This window comes from Channa argus, chromosome 19 (assembly GCF_033026475.1).
Source record: "Channa argus isolate prfri chromosome 19, Channa argus male v1.0, whole genome shotgun sequence".
Lineage (NCBI taxonomy): Eukaryota > Metazoa > Chordata > Actinopteri > Anabantiformes > Channidae > Channa > Channa argus.
This window is the reverse complement of record NC_090215.1, coordinates 14,201,538-14,225,782: the sequence shown is the minus strand read 5'-3', so window position 1 is coordinate 14,225,782 and position 24,245 is coordinate 14,201,538. Positions and strand designations below refer to the sequence as shown.

The following is a 24,245-nucleotide window of genomic DNA, read 5'->3' as shown; positions in this document are numbered from 1 at the left end:
ACGTCAGATTATGCTGCCATCATATAAAGGTGTTGGCTTGTTCTTTATATAGCTGTGTCCCAGTTGTGTTTGTTTTTTCTGCTTCTGGGTGAGGTATGTTCTTGCTGATTGTTTCACACACCCTTTCGCTGCTGAGCAGGTGATGGTGGCATATCAAGATATGTAACAATGTGCCAACAAAGAGATAAAAAAAAGAAGGCTGTCAGCCTGTAAACATGGGTGTAAACGGTCCAGGGTTTAAAACTTGGCTTTACAAATGAGCAAGGGAATGCATTTTGTTAGAGCTCAATGAAAACACAGTGAGATTTGGTGACTAACTATGAATGTAAACATAACTTTTGTATGTTTATAAGAAAAATCCACTATGCACTTCTCAGTTTCAGTTAAGTTTGTTGTAAATCCAAACCATTTGTTTCAGTAAAAACTCATGCCAACTCAACGTGCAGACAACGTTCCATTGTGGGGACCCCTGAAGGGACAAGCTGAAAGCCGCTGATATTGATGTCACATCCCTTATTGTTTCTGTGGATTTTACTGTGCTGTTAGTTTTTCCTTTTCAGTATTTTCATCTTACCTTACTTATTAGTAGTTTAAAGCTAGACCGTAAACAAGGAGAGAGACAGGTCCGTCTAGTGTGTATGACGATAGTGCCATTATAAGTCATCATCCCTGTATCTCACTTTTCCTTCCGGTCAAATAAAATATGCTTGATAAACTTTAAACTTGACAAACAGTGCATGTTTTCTGCAATCCAGGTGATTTGAGGAAGCCAGTGTAAACAAGCAGAGGTTAAACTGCCTGTATTGGAGAAATGAATGACAGAAGCTAGAGAAGGGCCTGCAATGGACTGCAGACTTGTTTCCCTGCCTTCAGGCTAATGCTCAGCATGCTTGGATGAGCTCCTGCTCCCCATGACCCTAATAGGATTAAGCGGTTAAAGACAATTAGTAATAAACTTAATTTTTATAGCATTCACCCAAACACAAAGTTTGCAAAGTGCCTGAATGCTTTTGCAACTATGCAAATTGTTTGGCTTTAGGATAGAAAACACTGCTGACTCTTCTTCTATTAGTCGATGTTGCTTATTTTTGTGAGGCGGAGGTCACTGGGTTTACTAGCAGAGCGCATTTTCCACTTCTTTCCGCCTCTTTTCTCTCACGCTCACATTTCCTTCTCCTTGTCCTCCGCCTCTCTCCTCCTCTGTTTGGGCCCCCAACCAGTGGTTCTCAGAGGGGAGGAGAGAGGCGGAGAGAGAAAGCGGAGTAGCTTAAGATGTTAATTCATCCAGAGTGGAACCTGACAGATTCACCTTATAATGAGCATCTGCAAAGCAGGAAGAAAAAGGACCAATCTGCTCACACATGTGTGTTGATGTACACTGGAAGACAGTAAGCACAGGACAGAAGGGGACTGGGAGGAATACTTTACATTTTGTAGCTAATTTTTTGTGGAGCCAAGGAAGATGATTTTAAAGTTGGAGCTCATTTTCAGCCCTAATGTTAAAGACCACAAACTAAACAAGAAATCTTGTTGTGGCTATGAACACAAACCTATATTTTTAAGTCCACATTAAGACATTATCAAAGTGTCAGCAATGAAAAGACTAAAAATGTTGACTAGGCATGACCACTGCAATAGACCCTGTAAAGGTCCCAGCTTAGACAATATGCTTATCGTTTATTCACCACATATTTGGAACAAATTTATTGAAATAATTTGAGGTCAGTCCATCTTTCAGTTTTTTTAAAGTCAAAACTTTTTACTACTGTCTTATCTTAATTTTCCTCTTTACTCTGTTTTATTCAAATTAGCATTGAAACGTGTTTAATCTTTTCTGCTTTGTTGTACATTTGAAATATGTTGGCTTAACACTTTGTCATATGTAAACAACTTCGAAATTCATTCTTATTAATAGGTGCTATTCAAATATGCTTGTCCTGCCTCACAACTAGACTTTACATTTCAAAGAAAAAGGTCATGAAAAGCAATGCCATTCAGATTTTGATCCTTCCTAAACTGTTTTTTACAATGATTATTTTGTCCATCCGTCTAATTTTCTCTAATTCAGAGCTACATTGTTATGGTTGTTGGTTTGCAGCTGGCTGGTCATCTCAGTTTTCTGCATTATCCTCATCTTCTGCTCTGTTTGAGATTTATCTCGTGGTGGTGGCTCGCTATGTCTAGGGTCCGTTTTGGTGCAGTGAACACATTTATGTGTTGTGTGAGAATGAATATGCAAAAGCTTCCGTTCAAGCCAAACTGGCACAGATGATTATTATTGTTGTTCTTGTATGAATGCGTCTGACTTTACAGTTAAATTTGCACATGCAAGGCAATTAAAGGCATCATGGCCGTTAACACTAGAGCCAGGTGCATGTCACAAAGATTGGACCTGACCAAATGATCGCAATTTAGGCTTGCAGCGTGAACACAGCTTTTCTCTGTGCTTTGACAGCCTATCATTACAAGGAAGACATATTTAACAAAGTCAACAAACAGATGGACAGTGCATTTTAGAAACATTCCCTGCTGGAGTATAGTGCAGGGTCTGTTGTGCCTCCACATTGAAAATATTCAATTTGAACAGATGTCTCATAAATCAAATATGTAATGTTATCCCATAGTTTTGAAGGCTAATTTGTCTTTTGCCTTAAATTATGACAACGGTAAAACCCGTTAACAGTCAAACATCGCTTTTGGTTACCCATAGATGAACCAGACATGTTTCGATGGGCATCATCTTGCACTTATTGTTTGGGCCCTGCAGCCAAATGCAGCGGTGGTTCTCCTGGCCAGCTATTCACCCACCATCTAATTTTCGTATACATTTAATACTTTCTGAGACTGTGAATAAAGTAGCGTCCTGTTGACCACAGCTATGAACTCCAAGAGGCACCTACACTTAATGTCCCACTACCAAATAAACATCTATTTTCACCTTTTAAGGGATATTTGTTAAACAGTGGAACCTTTAAAATACACCATTAACACAACACAGTTGCCTCTAATAAATGCATCGTCTTTTTCCAGTGTTATGATGAGTCACCCTTTAAAAAGGAGCACATGCACCTGCAATTCTCTTGTGTGCACCACCTCTGTGATTCAGTGACAGCACATTTTCCTATTATCAAGAGAAAACTCAGGGTCTTTTGTTAAACATCTGGGAGGTCACTGAGGGCAAACCTCTGAGGAACACCTAATATAACCCCCCCCCCCAAACAGGACAGGGCTTCTCCTCAATGTGAGATTGTTTCTTGGCTTTTGTGTGAAAGGAAATCTTTACCCTCTTTTCTTTCAGTGCCTCTCAAAGACCCCGCATACCTTCACCCTGACTCTGTCGAACGGCCTTGTTGGCTATGCTCACGCCTGTCAACACCCCTGATTCACAAACATTGGAGGGACTGTAATTTGGTTCCACCTAAAACCTTTCAAGGATGTTTAGGAGGCCATAAAACCTCAGTATAAAGGGCTGTCTGCACCCCTTCTCTCATTCACTTTCTGCTTCCCCCCGCTTGTGTTCCCACCTGACTCAGTGCTGCTGACAAGAAACTGACAAACATGACAAGCAAAGGAGAAATACTTCATCATGTTTGTGCACACATGTACTGTACTATGAGTACATGGGTACAATATTTTCACCAGGAAAGGGAAGCAAAAGTCCTGTCCCTTTACACATTCTTAGTGTTTCTATCACTGGGTGTCCACTAAAAGCTGCTTTATCAGTATACCAACACCCCCTGCCAAACGGATCGTCTCTCACAGGGTGCAACAGTGCTTACTGTGTGCGAATTAACTTGCTGGGGTAAACACTGATTAAGTTGATGTACTGAAGTCTCCATCTTCATGAAATTTGTCTAATTTTTGCTTTACAAAATCATTCATGGCTCAGACCATTTGTGTGATGACAGAACAGAACTCAGCACATTTTTCAAAAAGAGACAATGTGATTAATGCAGTGCAGTATCGCTCAAGTCTTTTCCTTCATTCAGCATGTCATGTTCGCTTCATTAGTAACGATTCATTTGTCGGGAAATGCACTCCATCACTTTGCTGAACTTGATGAACCGGCAAATAATGAAGCTCTCTTCAAAGCTTAAGCATTAGAACCTACAGTTTTAAGGACCCAAAATGATGTCAATGGTGTCAATTTACCCAAATTACAATAAAATATAATAAACATACATCATCTGACTTACGGTATCTCATCATTGGTTTACTTTAAAAAAATTTTTGCTTCCAACACAAAAGAGGAGTCTGTGCTTTCCAGAAACATGTTCACTCAAATGTTTTTATAAGAACTTTGATTAGGTCCACCTGCTGCAAATGCTATCAGCGTTATAACATTCAATAACAATCATTAGCCGTTATCAGTTGTTAGTTGTTAGCTCTTAGTCAGCTCAGGAGGCCATTATCATGTTTTGGGCCTTTTTCATCATGGTTACAATAATAGGTTCCAGGTTTAGCCACAAAAAAAAAAGGGAAATGAAAGGTTGTTTTATGTTTTAAAGTCTTGTCCTTTGTCATCAAGGCTTACCTACCCCCTGACTATGGGGTGGAAATTGATCATCATTTTTAATCTCTTATTAATGTTAATAATGCCAGGGCAAAAAGGGAGGCCAAAGAGTGAAGCACGTGGAGACCCTCTGCATTGTATTTTCCTCTATTTTTTTGTACTCAGGAAACTTTTTTTTTTTCCCGCAAGAATTTAGGTTGCGTTTGTTGTATACTATGTCGATTCTTTTTTTTTTTGACTAACCCTTTATTCATTGTCCAAAAGATAACATAATCTTACATAGAAAATAAGATCAGTCTCCTAACTATCAAGCTGCAAAGGTTTGATCTTCTGACTTAAGTTAAACATGTTAACATATATTATACTGTCTGTTAATACGTTATGGGATTCCATGCTGCAAATTTACTGCAATGTAACATGCTTAATTTGCATTTGAATTCAATTATCTTCATGAACACGTGTGATACCAAGTAATCCAACAGGAGCCCTTTCAAATCTCTACTGCATGGTAAGAAGACAGATATTAAGCATACTGATGCCACTGCATGAAGCAGATTCCACAAAAAGTCACATCTGAAATTATTATTCAGAGCAAACTCTGCTTTTCTAAGCTGTCATAGCTTGCCTATCACACGTCCTCTCACAAAAACACAGCCTGTCATTAAGCAAACACATGAAGTCCAAAAGCTGACTGAAGGAGAAAGTTGAACACAGGTAGACAGAGAGGCAGCAAAAGAGATTCAGTTTCAAACGAAGCTCATTAAGTGATTAACAGCATGATAAAAAGGAGAATTTCAATAGATTAAATGTGAGATATATTACAATCTCAAGCAAATGATGCAGGAGACAAGTTAAGTACACAGGCTGAGCAAAACATCTTTATCACAGAAAATTCGATAATAGCCATGTTTCATAATGCAATGATGGCGACTTTCCCTCCTGAGAGAGACATCAAGCGAGCAAATGTCATTGATGAAAGCTTCATTACACCAGAAATTTGTTTTGCAAACAATCAGTCACATGTTTCCAAGTCAAAGCACTGCAACACAAACTTCCCCTGAGGTTCAAATTAGGACTGGAAATCGAGAGCCAACAGGTGACTTAAAGATTTTTTGGAAACACCAATGCCTTCCTGCTAAAGATACTACACTGTAGAGATTATATCGCAATATCTACGAAGCTGTTTTCTCGCCACAGGTTTCCTATTGAAGAGAAACATAGCAAAAAAGCTTTTCAGCATGTAAACATTGACTTCTATGCTTATTGTGCCCTCTATATCAAAATGATTCTTATCAAGAATCGGAAAACAAGAAAACAAAAAAAGCCAATGAAAATAAAACGCCAAATGAAAGCCAATTTCTATCTTGCAAAGTGTTAATTACAATCTACCGAACATGGGAGGTGGAAGGAAATCATTTCACTCACACAGCATCTATGGACAAGACCGGTGTCAGAACTGCATGTCGGAGCAGAGGAGGAGGCCGAGGGGAAAGAGACTGAAGGGGAGTGTCCACCTGCAACTCCCCTGATTTTTAATCAAGGATTTAACCTTGAGGAACATAATTGCTTTTTAAACAGACATATATTATATTATATATACTTATATTTTTTTTTTCTAATCCAAGTGGGTGCTCAAAACATCAGAATACACTCGACACAAGATCCAACATGGCTAAGCCACAGAGCATGCATTAACATACCCGAGCACACAGTACGAAACCCCAAAACACTGGGTTTAAAGAGCTCCAGCTAACCATCATGGGGTCTGCTGTCACTGCCGTGGCTTTCTTTATGTAATTGGTGGTTGTCTTGGCTCCAGTATTGGTCAATGCAGGAAGTGTGTACAAACACAAATGCATGGTGGGCTGCAGCCAGTCAAGAGGCAGTCGGATCATGTACAGAGAGGCGAGTGCTTTCTGACTGACACAGGCACTTAGGAATTCAGGATTCTGGTCAGGCACAGAGTGGGTCTCATATTTCAGGAGATTGAGTGATAGGCTGTAAGAGTATGAAGTGCTGCTTTTGGCTCTCATTCCACTTTTCAACTTTACGAATGAGCAGTGTGGCTCAAAAGCCCAGAGGACTTGAATTGCTCAACCTTGAGTGAGCCTAGGCCTAAAGGCATTGTATCGCAGGAAACTGGACCTCCAGTAGCAAATCATTTCTGCCTCCTCCAGTGGTGATATTACTGTAATTGCAGAGGTCAACAGTGAGCGATGGACATAACGGTCACGGAGTCTTTGTACAGAAATTAACAATTCTCATGTGTAATTTCCCCATTAAAATTTAAAATGTGTCCTTTCCCAGTGCCTACTTAACAGACCTCACAATCAGAAATGCTCAAATTTGGATAATTAATTAGAGAAGGATACATAATACAATGGCATGCACATGTCACGTCACAGACAGATTAGTTTAAATTATCATTTTCTTAGCAAGCCTACTTTAGACTATTTAAGCACTTCTGCATTTCTTAAACTCTTAATACTGGTGCTCAAGGAGCCCTGCCCGGCTTGTTTCCCAAAAATCGCTGCCCTATCCACTGCTGATTGGCTGAACACACCTGATCCAGATAATCGGAAGCAGGATGTACCTGCACGTCTGCATTGTGTTCTTCTGGGTGTCTCACTTGCTCTGCAGAAGGAGACTGATTGACTGACAATGTGAATGTATTTTTCTTTCTTTCATGTTGAGGCAAGACCAATTGGGGCTAATTGCTTCTAATCCATCAGCATCACCTTTCCACCCGGCCAAACTCCTCCACACTTCAACGTTCTCTTGGTTAAGCGGTGTGCAAAGACACACATACATGTCCTATAGTCTTAGCTCAATGGAAAAGCCATGTCCCAGATAAAGACAGTCCAGGTGTCTGAAATTGCCTTTGTAATAATTTGTTTTACAGACATGTTACCGACATAAAATGTAAGCACAATGCCTTATTAAATTATTTGATCCCTCAAGCTATATGAACAAAACAGGTTTATACATTTTAGAACAGCTAGCACTGGTATTATAGAAGAATTATGCAAGTAGAAAACAGCAGAAATAAATAAAATCACTGTGGTCATTAAAATAAGCAAATAGAGAAGAACCCTACCTGGAGAAATTAAATTGCAATGACCAGCAATAATATTTAGAAAAACTACTTATGATAAACACACAGTTTTCCAATGGCTCTGCTATTTAGCTTGCTAACCATAAACAAGCTAAATAAGGTTAGCATAGGTTAAGCATTTTTCAGTCACTGATACCCTTTTTAATACTAAAATGATGCACAATTTGAGAAAAAAAAATACCACGTGGAGTAAAGGATAATTTGTATAGAAAATAGCTAAAGTTGGAGAACTGCTTAGTCACAGTGCCAACCTGTTCTTTGTTCACTAACATGTCTGGCGTTAGCTGGCTAGCTACAAGAACACGATTTATAGGCTCTATTTTTAAATGTAGAACTAAACGTTGATTTTGCTGATTTCTACTTACTTAGTTTAGTATTACTGGTATTGTTTTTACTATTTTGGCTAATGTAGACTTTAACAGATATTCAGAATTTAAATGCACTACCTCCAATTGCTTGCTGGAAAAGACCAGGCAGAATAGAGTTTTTGTTGTCTAGTTGTGTGGACGGATCCAACGCGCTGGAAAACCCCACATTTTCTAAAAACCACTGCGATACCAAATGTTCGTGTGGTTCCACTCCATCCACCAACAGGTCACAGGTCCAGACTGTCAAACAGAAAACAGAAGCTTCAAAAGCTCTTTATAGCAGGAGGAAATTAGGTTATACCATGCGTGGGTGATATAGAGGGGGGGGTTATGATTTTAATACCTTCCGGTGTGGGACAAATTAGGTGTAGTATACTATCATTTTATTATTTTTGTATATAGTTTGCATATAGTATTCCACACATACACCAACTGCTTGTTTAGCTGGTGCACTGTAAATTATTCTTACACTGGGTGAAGAATGCTCCTGCCTCCCTGCACATGTGTCGTCCTCCACTCGGCCAACTCTTACAGTCACACTCTTATCTGGCTCAACCTTTTTACTATAGGCTATGTTCTGATAATTGTGAGAATTATGAATACAGTCTTTCGTCAATGATGCATCCTCCTTTCTCAGCCCTGTGTTTATAATCATGATCAATTTGACCAACAACACGTAAAGCGGTTGTCAGACTGCACAGTTGGCAATTTTTCCAACACTAACATCATATCCACTTATGAAATTCCTTATAATCTTAGTAATTTGCTCAGGCCATAAATACCACTTACTTGCTTGTGAGTAATACACAACCTCAAAAATAAAAACATGCATTACCCATGTTTTTCTCCAAAGTCTGGATATTTTCCCAGTATACAGACGTAAACATAACCCATGGTTTTTCCTAATGTTCTTTAAAAAATATGTAGAAAACATTACTCCCTAAAAACATGCCAAATACCATCTCATTCCACCTACTGTCTCTAACACAACCCGCACCCACAAGCCAGGAGCAACAAAAAGACTGAATAATCCAACCAGCTACAGCACCAGCATCCCACAGAAGCACACAGGGAAATCTATATTTTGAGATTCTCCTCTCTTACTATACACACTGTACAGAAAAAGAGAGACAAAGAGAAAGGAGAAGGCTGTTCCCCAGACCTGTAGCTGCCAAAACCAGGCCAGCACATTTCATATAAGCTTATGTGTTGACAAGCTGTGAGCCACATCCAAGTCACATCCAAGTAATTGCTTCAACCTCTTTCCATTCAGTGGTAGAGACTCTGGCCACTTACAGGAAATCAATATTAAATATTGCTTACAGCACAACCTCCTTGGCTCACTGGGATTCTTGCTATGCATAAAATGAGACCTAAACATTGAAAAGTGTGTCTTGTTAAGACACTCAAACTTCCATTCAATCAGACACGAACATGGCCAAGACTTTGCTATGTCAATTGAAAAACAAGACTTCCCTCTGTAAAATATTTGTAATTATGCACATTTAGCTGTGAAAATACTTCATCTGAGCTCTGATTTATTCCTTTTTTGACAGGACAAGTGTAAAGTACAGTACAAAGATTTCTTTACTTGTCAAAGTATGAAAGTTAAAGGAAATTCATTAAATAAGCAATTTATCTGGTTTCGTAGTTATTTTACACCTGAATTCTTTCCAGAAATTGAAATGGCAGTTAAATGACACCAATGAATACCAATGGAAATGTTCAGGAGACATGAGAAATGTAATAAATAGCAGAAATAAGATGACTATCTCATCAAATTCGGCAGTTTTCAAGCAATTGACTCATTGGCAAAGAAAGAGACTAGTAATGTGAGAAAGCAGTGCATTGTCACCAGGGTTGAATTAAAAAAGTTAAAAAAAGATTAATTTTGGTGCCCATACAACAGTGTGGTGCTGCTGAGGGGCATCGGGTTAAAATGCAGGTTGATAAAAAGTATGTTTGTGTCAGTAAACATGCTAATGAGGAACGCTGGATAGCAGAAAACTGAAAAGAAAATATAGAGATCTGGGTTGTGTCACACATATGGTGAGCTAGATTTTTTAAACCCTCAGCAAGAAAGTAAATGGAAAATTATTTCAGTCAGAATTTAACACAGTGTTTTATTAGTATGCTGCCCAAACGCTAGTTAACTACAGTAATAACTAACCCTGCAAATAGTCCCCGTAATGTTTCAGGATAAAAATCACATCAATGCGATGCGGTAAAATGTGGGTTACATTTCATTCCTTTTAGTTAAATACCATACAGTAGCTATAACTGGCTTCTCGACTTTTACTATTGACAACCTGGCCTACTTCTTTTGGGGACATCTTCAAATTTGTTACATTCTGCCCAGCTTCTTTGATGCTGCCCCTACCACAGATATATATTGAATAAATTATTGTCGAATTCCTTTAAACTTCACAAATTTGTGCTTGTCTGCTGATCAAAAGTGGTTTATTGTTGTGTCCACAAGCTTCATTAATGCAAACTGCCTTTAACGGTTTCTAATGTATTAATATAGGTCAGGACAAACTGTTTGACGTGCACCATCTTGTTTTTTAGGGAGGCCAAAAAGCATAAGTATAGAATCATATGAAGGTGAGTATTTTTCCCTGCTTCAAAATGTCTTTCAATTATTTTATGGTAGGCTCCAATCTTGAGTTTGCTTTGGATTATAGGTTTAAAAACACTTTATTTGTTGACCTTCTTGACTGTTCACTCATCTTATTAACTCTCCACTTCATCACAGCGGTCTCTATAGTGCTAGCACTAGCAGGAAGTGTGCATTTGTTTTAAGTCCAGCATGATATTAATGGGTGGGGGATTGATTAGAAAACAAAATGATGTTGAACTTGCCAGCCACCGAAATCGTACATCTGATAATGGAATAAAATGAGCTTCTCTGTATGCTAATTATGTAACCTGACCACATGTACATTAATGAAAGTCAGAAGAAACAGATTTTTCCGTACTTTTTTAATTTAGCTACTTTTCCAGTGTAAGCAATATAAACACTGCGTGGGTGTCTGTGGTTTGCACCATTGAGCCCTCAAAGTTGATCTAATTCAAACATATTTCTGACTCCAGCGGAGTCACAGGAGTAATTGTGCACCAGGACTGCTGGTGCCATTTGTCTTGTACTGTACAGCTGAGCATGGCTGTACTAAGCCTCTGATAGAAACAGGCAGTTAAGTGACCTCTGACAAACACCCGGGGAAACACTGGGTTTGAATGCAAATTGGATACACTTGCTCTGAAATATCTTCCAACTCCTGCTTTTTGTCCCTCGCTGCTTTATTTCTAAAGTATTTAGTCTGAACGAGGGTTAGTTTGCTCCTCCCGAAGTGATGATTAAGGGCAGATGAGGAGTGGCTGTGTTGTTATTTGGGTGGAGAGATGGATGTAACTTGGCAGTCACACCCCACACTTACAAAGCCTCATGATTTTCCCAGGAGGAGAACTACTAACACTGCTTTGGATTTGGCTCCTAGTCAGCAGGAGAGTCTCTTATGAGTTGAGAGAGATTCATATTCACATCTATTTGAACCCCAGTGTTAACTCAGTTTGGACAAAAACAGTGTAGTGTGCTTACATGTAAGGGCAGAGTGAGCTGGGATAAAATAAAATAATCCTAGGGGGTCTTCTAGACATTCAAACATTGGACCAAATGAATCAAATTCTGAAAATGAATGTTTGTTTTTTTGATGCTCAGAAAAATTTATTCAATGCAATGTGGTATGGGAAAAAATACTTTTAGGACCAGTGTTGTTACATAACCGCCAATAAAATCTTTATTTCTGGCAAACTACCCACAAGTTTTATATTTGAACTCAGACATCTGATGTTATCTTTCAAAAGAAATTCCAAGTTATCAAAAACTGGAAACATAAGAAAGGCTTTGCCAAGATAAGGCTGCTCTTTCTGGGATTATGGTGGACATTCACCATCCCATAAACTGTTGCTGTAAGGAGTTAGATTTTGTCTACATTTCTATAAACTGTGCTCCAGTTGTTGTAGTAGGTTGAACAAATTCTAGACATTTTATGGTAAAGCTTGGTTGCAAACTCATGCTGGCCTTAAGAATGTCCCTGTTTTCGGACTTTCAAGTATAACAAGTATGCCTCACTCCATCCCCCAAACCCCCCTCTCACCATGCCATGCTTCTGGGCACCCTGCCATAACCACTGGGCCCCATGTTCTGCATCTTTGGGCTTCATTGACCAAATCTAGGGGGCCCATGGCACCAAGAGAGCGTTGGCTCGCTTCTCCAAGCAGCTAGAAGAGGAAAGTGAAAGGTACAACCAACATGCCATTAGACAGATTCCGAGGCAAATGCATATACACAAACAGCAAGAAGTGGCAACACATGAATAAAACATGAAAATCTTCCTGTGACGATAACCTAAAAACCTTCAGGGTTTTAAATCATCAGATGTGGCTCAGCTGAGAAACAGGATAGTTGCATTCTGTTTGACAGTTTTTTGAGGTTTTTGTCAATGTAGAAGTGAAAAAGCAGGTCCCAAAAACAAAATACTGTCAAAAGCCAGTGAGAAAAAGGGGCCAAGGTTTGAGGCACCAATACTAGACTGTGATCAAGGGGAGAAATGCTGAGAGGGAACCTGTCAGGGCCAATGTGCAAAGGGGAAAAGGCCCTGAGCAGTCTGAACACTTGGTACGGTCACACTGACTTACTCTGAGCTGCTGTACCTGGAGCTGCAAAAGACACTGAGGACTCTGAGGTCTGCTGAGGACTCACTCACAGCAGACACAATGGCGGGGGCTTTACAGACAGGAAACACAGGCTCTATCGGAGGCGCACAGCTTAAGCTGTAATGTACGTGAGAGTGTAATGGAGGCTGCAATTCATCTGTTTTTAAATGAGAGTGTGAGATGTGAGCAGCTCATATTTGTCAAGAGCCATTTATTAGCATAAGATAACAACAGCCATTTGGGCATCGATTTTAGTAATCCTTCATCTGTATCTAAAATGTCTCAAGTGTAATTCTGTCCTTGGAAAGACAAAGTTTGTTGTTGACAATGAAAATAATTACAAACTTAGCATACCATTACTGGCTGGCAGGGAGACAACAAATCACCAAGACTTCTCTTTGATCTTGCTCCAAACGTAGCCATAATAGTTGGCAGACAGTGAGATTTTTTCCATTTTTCACCAGTAATTGATTTACCATCATTGTCTGACCGGCTTTCAAAACCCAATATGAAAAATTATTTTAAAATGTCAATCATAATGTAATGATGCAAAACAGAAACATGCTGGAGTTGAGATATTTCATTTTTAAGGGCTCAAACTAAAAAGTCATAATTCAGTGAATGCAGCTGTTGTCTGTTATACCAGATTTCATCAAATGCAGACACAAAGGAAATCCAATAAGCCCACTGTGGGAATGTGGCCATGCAGAGGCTAGGTTTGGTGATTTGTCATGCATAAAGATGTTTCTAAAACCTATTCTGAGTAGGCCACTGGAAGTGCAGACAACAAGGCCAGGTAGCTTTGTACAGACCTATTCCACAGCAGCACACGCTTAACACTGCATAACCACGCCCCTGGCTCTTTTAAGGAGTCTGTCAAGACAGTGCAGTCTTGTGTTGGGCTGTTATTTCCACGAATCAATCTACAGCACTATTATTATAATCCCTTGAGCTTTAGGAATGGGTCACGGCCCAGATACAAACCCGCAGAAACAGTTTACAGTTAGGCTCTACTGCAACACGTGACGATATCGATGAAGTGGAGAAATGGCCTTGACTAACAACCTGGGTCTTGTACAGAAATGCATTCAGAAAAATGATTCTTTACTTTTCCTTGTGACAGCTTACCAATGCCAATAATCCAGGCTGATATCATAAATTGATACACCTTTATAAACATACAAGGATTTCTGTAAACAAATGCACAAATAACAAACACTCAAGAACAATTTCGGTTGATTTACACATGTAATGAAACCTGCCCAAATCCATACCAATTCCCGGGCCGTCATGCATTATCACCAGCTGTTCAACCGGCAGACGCATAACATGTGGAGACCTTCACACTGGAATAATTTGTGCACTGTCAACACAATCAAGCCACAACTAACATAAATGCATCATGTTGACGTGAAAGAGATGAGGCAAAACCCAATAGTTAGATGTTTTTTTTTTTATGAACATGTCATTTCTTTCTCCCACGTTTAGAAAAGGCAGTCCAGTAGAGTCCAGTCATTTAAGAAATTAGCCTGCAGAGTCACGTATTAAGTATAGTAGGTTTTTTGAACAGTTACGTTTTCTAAAAAAAAAAAAAAAATTCAAATATGAACCTAAATTACCATTTTATGATACAATAAAAGAATCTTTCGGCATGTTAGCAGCTCTATCAGGCTATACTGATATTTTGCTATGTGCACCACAGGGAACAGAACGCACTGGGGAAAGAGAGATCATTGCTAAAGTCCTCAGGAGTCCTTCTTTGGAGACCTTCAGTGTTTGGAAATTAAATTATTAAATGGAAGCAACTTCTTTGTTTCTTCTCACCAACACATCTAAATGAAATGCTTAAGTTCAGTGCTTTCAACACAGAATCTTCATCAGGGAGATTTTCTAACCCCAGATTTGCCCCCTGACAAAGGCCCTACATTGAAAACACTTAACATAAAAGCATTTTATCTACAATTGTCCCAAGCTTCAGTGCAAAATTACTAACTTTTAGACCGATTCATCACAAAAAGAGATTCCAAAAAGACAGATAAAGAAAATGATTTCACTTTGGGACCTCAGAGGGTTGACCAGCAATTTTAGAGCTCAAAGGAAATTTGGTGTCTTGCTCAAAGACACTCAAAAACTCTGCGAGAGCACTTTATTTAAAGTTTGCCCATGTAGTTGAAATAAAAATAGGTATAATATGTTTTACTTCTTCTCATGAAAATATTGTAAAAATGTGATTTATTCTTGATAGATAAAGTGTATATCTTTTCAAAACTTTATTGATCAATTTCTTCCAAACATATCAGAGTGAAAATTAAAACACAATTAACATTGCAACAAAGAGGAATGTGTCTGAAAACAAAATTATTCCAACTTTATGGGCAACAGTGTATAAGGAAAGCCCTACACTCTCTATAGTCTTCAATAAAATATGAACGAACACATGCCAACACAGCTGAAGCTCTCCAAAGCTCAGGGTAGGCCGATATGCTTAGTGATTAACAAAAGCCTTCACATCTGCAGCACAGGAAAGGGGTAGTGGAAAAATAAGACAGGACATCTGCACAAAATTCTACACATAAAAAAAGTTAGGCATTTCATGACAACAGGGGAAGCTGTGGAGTTTTTGAGAGACAGGGGGGAGAAAAGGAAAGCTAGCAAGTAAAGGCCAGGATATACAGATACCATAGAGGAAGGCAAAGTAGCATCAAAGTCAAAGAAGTCAATATTGCTTACATGTGAGAAACAACAGATTTGTTATGCTAAAAAGCTGAAACCAAACTTTGTCCTTTTCAACTCACTCTGTGATTTCTGTAATGCAACATGTAGAGTCTATGTTTTCCCTTGAGTCTCACTGAGCCAACTCTTGCAGCTGATTCGAGCTTGTCAATATATGTGGTTGCTAAAAGGAAGCTGGTGTTGTTCCAGCTGTTCAATCCCAGAGTCTGTGAGTTCAATGCAGATCCTCTACAGATTGGCCTCACATTCCCTCTCCAACCTCACCCTGTGTCCTGCTCTGTTCATTGTCCTGTTTATAAAGCCAGACCAGTTTTTTTTTTCTCCTTCTTCATGCAGTCCCACACAGTATTCTCATCAGAGATTTCCATGTATCACTCTGAATCCTAGGACATTTACTGGGCGGAAATGGGAACTGAAGCAGCTGCTTGAAGGACTTGTGTCAGAATGTGACAAATATGGTGTTAAAATAATAGCGGGATGTTTGTAAGGTAATCTTAAATCAAGATGTGCCTATGCAGTTGACTTTGGCTTAGTTGCGGCACCACTTAATAAAGAGAGACACCCCGACAGACAAGGTCAAATTATCACAGTCAGAGTGGGACAGCCGAGGTGTCAGGGAGATAGGTCCTTTCATTACCTTCCTGTCAACCTGACTAGCCTCGTATCAAGCCGGATGTGTTGCCTGTCATGTCTAGGCAGAGGCCTGTCACTAAAAATCTGCCACAGGACACAAACACCCGAAACACCCTAATGTTCTAATGTCCTAGTCATGCTAGTGTTGCTCTGTGTCTGCTGCCACCACTTCAGTCATATCAGCTTTGAAGGTGTCAGTGTCACCAAGTAGGCAAAAACTTCAGTTGTTGTTAGTGTTTTTTATAATTATGTCTTTGGTTTGTGATTCTAGTCTGAAGCTCCATGAAAATAATTGATCTGGACCTTCGCAGTTTAGCTTTTAAGTCACTCTCTACACACTAAGTACAGTTTGCTCAACAAAAGAATTTATAAAGCAACTCTGTGTGGGCTTTTATCTTGCATGCACTTGCAAGGTGTCTTACATTTACTTATAATGTCAAAAGTATCTCTTCTGATAAAGCAACACGTAACATTTCCTCTGTTAGGTGTACTCAAGCTCACTGTGTTCCAGATTTACACTAAGGGCTTCACGCTTAAGCAGACAGAGACAGAGACCACTTTTCTTCTGAAATTTTTATGTGGCTCTGCTGACCTTAACATCTTGAACCTCCACACTCCCAAAGCTTTTCTTTGTCAGCGGCTTTCAGCTGTAAACAAACATTTATTGCTGAATTGAGTTCCTTTCAAATGCCAAGATGAAAAAGACACCATCTTGCCAAAAACTACCAACCAATAACCTGATAAAATGTAGCCTGAAAACCCAATACTGGTTTGTGATGTTTCTCTGAACACAGACATTTCATACAGAAACACATGCAGCACAAATATTCTTTGTCCATGTTTTGGTAAGACTCACAAAATAAGTTGCCACATTAACATTTTAGGCAATGTAATTGCACAAAACTTATTTGATTTATATATAAAATTAAACTACCTAATACTTTCCTACAGATCAGTTTTTCTTTTCAAATCATTTAGTGTACTGTTAGACTCCTTTAGTCTTTAATGAAGCTTTACTGTCGTGTCAATGTCGCCCTCTCTGAATTAAAGGTCGAGGGTGTATGTGCCCGTTCAATCATGTATTTGCTCATTGGTTAGAAACTACTCCCGGTGTCTATATTGCATATATATTTGCCTACTCATGAGTGTATTTGTTCGTGGTTTGCTGGCAAGTGCTTTGTTTGGCCATAGGCCGACACAGCAGCATTAATGTGTTTGCCTCCCTCAAGCTCAGACAGAGAGAAGAATTCAGCCAAGGGGCTGTTGAGTCAAGGAGGTCTTTTTATGCATTGGCAGTAAGGTCAGGGGTCGAGATGAGGGGCATCCTATCATACTGCTTGTCTGCTCTGTCTCACTCTGTTTTCAACTCTCTCACTCATTTGTATTTAAAGTGTATTATGCTTCTTTGCTCTTGCCTCCTCCATGGTAGGTGGGTGGATATTATCCTGTAAATCCCTGAGCTACACTACAGAATGTTAGTAAAAGTATGAGAACTCTGTTATGGATTTTTTTTTTTTTAATCCTGGTAAATCTTACTGCTACATCATGCAGTCTGATGGTCCTTTTCCAACATGACACTTTTTAAATATGGATGTACTTGTCAGACCTCCATGCCCTTTGGAAAATAACAGGAAATCCAAGTGCAAGCCAGGACTTAAGCCACATTTAAACTGATTCAGCTATATAATAATGCTCTGTGCTCTTTAAAATTTTAATGAGGTCATTGTCAAAAAGTGTCTGGCAAAGTTGGATCTGGCTCAACTTTTTTAGGACACTAACACAAAGCCAGGACACACTGTGGAGTTGAAACTACATGCCAGTGCACATTCCTGGTAGATTACGTGAATGCTTTATTTCTACTGTACAACCTCTTGATTTTTGCAACATTACTTGTCTTCTGAGAAATCAAATTCTAATTCAAATCATTATAAACATCTGTGCAGAGTCCTGCCTTTGATAAGACTCAAAGCATGTGCATCTATCAGTCTGGACTTTATGGTTTGTATTTCATCCCCCCCACCAAAGAACAAACTTGTATTGTTTTATTGTTGTTTTTCTTCTCAACACCCATTTATTGCTTCACATCACTGTGAGGCCTTCTGTTTCACAAATTTGCTATATTACTGGCTGTGAATGCAGCAGGATGGTCCCTTTCTACCTTGCTGTGTTCTCTAAGTCCTAATAATTGTAAGTAGCAGTTATATTTGGATCAAACCATCTACGTGTATTTCTTGCTGTACGTCTTTGTATTTATTTTTAATAATTGCTGTCTGTTAGCCAAATTGGTAGCATTGGATATTAAAGCTAAGTTCTTTATTCTAACCTACTTTCAAAATCTTCACACCCTTGTCAGATAAGTGGACATGACAGTCTACAAATATCTTTCCTACGAGATGTTTTTTCTGCTTTATTCGCTTGGGTGACCATATATTTCAGGCTATGTATTGTAAATATTTAAATACTGGCTTGTGCATGACTTTTATCTGCAAACCTCAGACCAGTGTGTCATCTCTATTGGTGTCAGTGTGACTTGGTGTGATTTTAGTACAATATTGATTCGTATCATCTTTCTTCTGGCACACACGCAGTGTTATCAGTGTGTTATTGATTTCCACACTCCTCATCAGCTTGGGCTGACAGCAGGAGGACAGGCCACACAACAAAACTCATATGATGGATGACATAGCTAAAGACTTGTAAGAGTGATAGTCTCTTTTTACTTTTCTCACATGTGTAGAAACTGGGGCAGGAAGACAGATGAGAATAAGAGACTGAGTGGGAGTGGAGATGAGAGACAGAAATGAGGTAGAAGAAGAAATGATAGGACAGAACATAGAGGATGAAGCATACAGGAAGCATCACAAGATTTGATGAGATGAAGAATACAGGATTTTCTTTTTCTCCAGGAAAGGGTGTGAAATGTGAATAGGGAGCTGGACTGGCCTCTGTTCGCAGCTGCAGATTACTGTGACCTCCACTTTATTAAAAACACATCCTCACTGGTTCACTCAGGGTCAGTTTGGCCTGGTGTGTAGCAGCACAGGCAACCGATCAATAGGGCTTGCAGGCAAATCACATGAGATACAAGAACATCAGCTCGATGCCAGAAAACCAGCAGCAAGAGATCTAGACTCTATTCAGATAGAAAGGGTCTGAGACATAGGCCTAAAACAGGACTGGTCAGGGTGACGCTTTGAATTCTGGTAGGGGGAACCATCTATGGGCCAACAGACTTCTCTTCCTAAGGAGTCTACTCCCAAACCTTGGCATCGAACACTAACCCACACCGCAGCTCTGCAGGACTAATGGAATTTGGTCACGGCTCCAAATTTTAATAATCTTTTGCTGAACTGTAGCTACAGTAAAAGTCGAATACAGAATATCTGCAGTAGTTAAACTCTGTTTTGTCTTTAAACTTGAACTGACTTCACCCCAAAACACTTTATTGCAGTTAATGCAAATAAAGATAAAGATGGTAAAACTAGAGAAGCGAAAACTGCTTTTAGACATTTGTGCAGCCGTTGTCTAAGCTAAGACACACTGTGAACTTCTGAGGTTTGCTATTCATGCTGCATAGCCAATTTCAACGAGAAAAAAGCATTAGCTAATAATCAGTTGTTAAAGCTACAATATGCAACTTTGAGGAGTGAAGCTTTTGAGGTAGTATGCATCTCAAAATCAATCCACTCTGATCTGCCCAGGCCTTTGGGTAATAGATGTTATGAAAGTAATAAATAAAGCAAATTAATGGGAAGCAAAAAACATGCATTACTGGTAAAGAGAAGTAAATTACCTTCTCTGGCTGCCAGGCTGTTAAATGAATCTGAAATCTGGTTTCTCACTTAGAAATTGGACGCAAGCAAGCTAAACTAGTGAGTTTATACTAGGAAAGTGGAAGCTTTTACACTAGGTCTGACATTTACAGATCAGCAAAGTCTCAGTTACAGCTGAGCTTCATTGAAGAAGTAGTCAATAAATGTGGTTGCTAAAAGGAAGCTGGTGTTGTTGCTGGCATCTGATTCCCACCAGATGTTAAGTTTTTGTTATTTCACCGCCTGAGGAGTCCATTTCACCACTCTGAATATGTTTGTCCCAAATTAATGACCAGATGCTCAAAAACTCCTCAGCTCTTCATAATTTACTTCGATTAGAGTTATGACATGGAGTGATTAATAAGTGCACTCACAAATGTGGCTGCGTAACAGCTGACAAAGTTGGCAAATCCTATATATGGTAAATGGTCTGCAACAATATAGCGCTTTTCTACCTATTGGCGCGGGTAGATAGAGCGGTTGTCCACCAATCTGACAGTTGTTGGTTCAATCCCTGGCTCTTCCGGTCACATGTCAAAGTGTCCTTGAGCAAGACACTTAACCCCAACTTAATTCCTCCTGGTGAGCGTTGGCCAGCTGCATAGCAGCTCCCCCATCAGTGTGCAACCCTCACCAATTCATATCAGCCTTTGGACCGGCCCTGCATGGCTGGGGATCGGGACGGGCTGTATGGGATTCAGTGTTTTTGCCTGAGGACACTTCGGCATGTTGTTGGGAGGAGCTGGGCACAAATCTAAAAATGTATTATAATGTATATTTTAGGTTTTTAAATATTTTTTGTAGCATTTGTAACTAGGTGGACTATCCATGCAAACATCCATTTTGAACGCTTCCCAAATGTATACTATTCTTTGTTTCTGGCAAATTAGAGTTAAAAATAGTAGATAAGTAACATATTTGACATTTCTGACACTGAACAAACATTATAAAATATTATTAGCCTTTTAATATACAATTTATTATTTGGAAAAAGGTTTTTAAATTTAAGTTTAAAACCTAAATAATTTTCCAAATGTGCCACCCTATTTTGAATTTGTACCCCAGTCTGTACACCCTAATAAAAGATTTATAGATCCACCCCTTTTAGTGTCGACCTTATGGGTATGGATGCTAGCGTTGCAATTTGGAATCAAAAATTCAGTGATTGTATACTCTAATCTTATTGTGGGATGACAGCTGCTGACGGCTTACTTTGAACTGGCTTTTTAGTAAACTCAGAGAGGGACAGGACTCATACAAACATGCAAACAAGGTGCACATGCAGACATACACAAACACACAGGCAGTATTGGGCCTGACCTTTCAATAAACCCTGTTTTTCCATTCAGTTCAGTTCTAATTGCTTGCAGAAGATGTGCAAATAAAAAAAGGCAGTATTTCATTCAGCGTAAGTTCGGATGATCTGATCTCTTCCTCTGATCTGAGCTCATTCTCTGAGCCATTGAGAAAAAACTCTGCCACAAAATCTCTGCATGTGGCTCTACATCTGCTAAGACAAAAAAAGCCCCAAAGCCGGGAAGCTTTTCACAATAAACATAAAAACTTTACTATACTCTCAGGACAGTGCAGGCGTTTACCACTTTTGGCTAATTTTCCAGTAGCGATATTTGTTCATGATTTTTTTGTTCTTTTTTTATTGTGATCAATTGAAAAAACATCAACTTTCAAAATCATTCCCTACATTTACTGTAGGTTTCTTAATGTCTAATCCTTCACACACATCGGTAATGAAACATCTTTAACATTTGTAGACATACAGCTGTGATATTTAATATCACTTTGATTGAGATGAACCCCTATAAGAAGAAAAAAGGCACTGTGGCATTAAATGACATGTCACAAACAGGAATCTAACTGGCTTTCAGCAGCAGGAAAATGATAGATTATTTAAAAACTAAATAATGGGCACAAGCTTTCAAAAGAAAACCAGTTTGTCTTCCCGCTATTTGGGGCAAGCTCATGGAAAGAAATGGACATCACATAACTCATCTATATTCATATTGCAGCCTTCCATTTTCAATTATGGCTCCTTGTCGATGAATGGGATTTTCAGGGCATATATCACTGATTTGGCAGCTCTCTGGGAGCGAGCAGTTCGATTTTGACCCCTTTCAATTTTCTGGGAAGCAGGTCTCTCATTTTAGCATAGCTAAACAAAACAAAAAGACAACGTATTGCATTACACATGTCAAATTACATCCCCACAACTCTTTTTTTATCACTTATATAGGATAAATTAATGTGTTCAGATGAAGTTGGGTTGGCAGTGAGCAGGTCCCAGTTGGGACAATGCACAGTTGGCACGTTGACCATTTCCAGCGTCTGTGATACAAGAGGCCTTCGGGTTAACGGGGAGCCGGCCAGACATTTAATCAATAGCTGGACCTCCTCTAGCAGAGACACATATCAGCTTTTAGTTGCTGTGAGACACCAGTGCAATGATAAAGCTCTCAACACCGCCTCTGTTATAACACCGCCACCAGAATGAGACAGGATGTTCCAAAAAAAATATTAACGTTTTATACGTATTTCCCCTCCATATGATGGTCCTGAGAGGGAAAACACAACATAAAAATATCAACACTACAAACGCCCCAATATAGCAGAAATAACGAGGTGGAAACACATCTTTTTACAAAATGTATTAACAAATTGGAAATAAAAGCAAGAGGGTTAAGCCTTTGCAAGAGACACATTGCAATTGACAAAACACAACACTGTTTTCTGTTGTGACTGTGTTTAATCCAATGTTATGTTTTGCACTTAGGGGCCACCGTACATTTATGACCGTGTACAGTGGGTGAATGTCTATCAGTAACAGATCCCATGCCGCCTGATGCAAGGTTCGACATCCTTAACTTATCATTGACTTGTACCCCACCTTTTGCAGAGGCAGACACACTTATTACCTTTGTGCAATTGTATGAATAACATATTCATAATTAAGCTGCTCACGCTAATTTACACACTGTCTAATTAGTGCATTCTGGGGCACAGGAGACAAAGGCCTTTAAATGAGAGTCAATTACCACTTCATGATGTGGTTAGGGCTCCTCTCAGCACCTGACAAAAAAAGACCACCTGTATAAACAGCTTTAAATGATCACAGACATTAAGAATTCCCTCCATAACAAATGCCATTTATCACTTCCTTTGGACAGATTGTTGTTGCTGGAAAATGCATTGTGAAACAGAGCAGCTCAGCAGTACTAGTGTGGTGACAGAGCATTTAACAGAACGGGCTCATATCTGAAGAGCATTCATTTTCCGTGAAACTCTGTGTGCGAATTCCTGCATGATCACGGATGAGACAAAAGACCCATCCGCCTAAAAGGAAGGACATTATGGTGAGCACTCGAGGTGTACAAGCAGGAGCTCATACAGTGACTGGGCTGTTTTGTTTGTCAAAAAAAATAAAAAATTAGACAGGAAAGAAAAATACCCAAAGCACAAACAGACATATTGATACCTGGTTAAGACCTGTGACTGTTAAGACATGCCACACTAAGCTGCAGACCAGACACTCTAAGGCAAACCATGATACTATGATCTGGTATGCCTATTACACATGCTGTTGAATACTGGATCATAACGTGTATGCACACAGACTGGGTATCTGGATGCTTGCTCATGCCACTATATTAAGATCGGTGGGTGTCTAGTTACCTGGGCAGGGCATGGGAACTGCTAACACTCTCCCTGATTTCTTTGGCTCACTCATATAAAGGCGATTGTTACACTTTGCAATTCATCAGCACAAAGAGTCAATGCGAGCCTTTGTTTCTGGCTGAGCTCTGGGAGGAACTTTCTCCTCGTAAGCACTGGCAGGTAGACAAAAAAACCTGAACACCTGGCACAAACTGCACCCCGTTTACCAGAATCATTTGTTGACTCACTTTTGTCTTATTGAGCACGTTTGCTTGATAAAGTCAGAAAATAAAAAAGAACTGGTAAACAGCAAAGAGATGAAGATGGGCTGCAAGGGTAATTCCCTCTACAGAGTGACCTTGAACTGTGTTTACAGCTTCAGGATGAGATCAGCGCCGAATTAGGAACCGGACAGCTGGGAGTTACTGGAACAAACTTGTTCAAAATGAAACGCTCCAAAACCAAAAAAATAAAAAATCACAATGACCTCTGAAGACCTCAGCAGGGTTCTGGGAAGAGTCCTTTATCCTCCTATTCCTGGCAAATCTGATTCCTGAAGCGTCGAGTGATAAACAGCATATCCAAGCAGAGCCAGCAGAAAGCTTTACAGATGTATTACAACAACTGTGCGACATGACTCATTAGAGTCAAGATGGAGTGAATTAGCCATAACACATTACACAATA

The 24,245-nt window shown here is 39.4% G+C and overlaps 1 protein-coding gene across 1 annotated transcript in view; it reads right to left on the bottom strand.

The window, feature by feature from the left end:
• plxdc2b (plexin domain containing 2b) overlaps positions 1 to 24,245 on the bottom strand; it is an 81,775-nt gene that overhangs the window by 50,568 nt on the left and 6,962 nt on the right. The gene's annotated exons all lie outside the window — the stretch shown is intronic.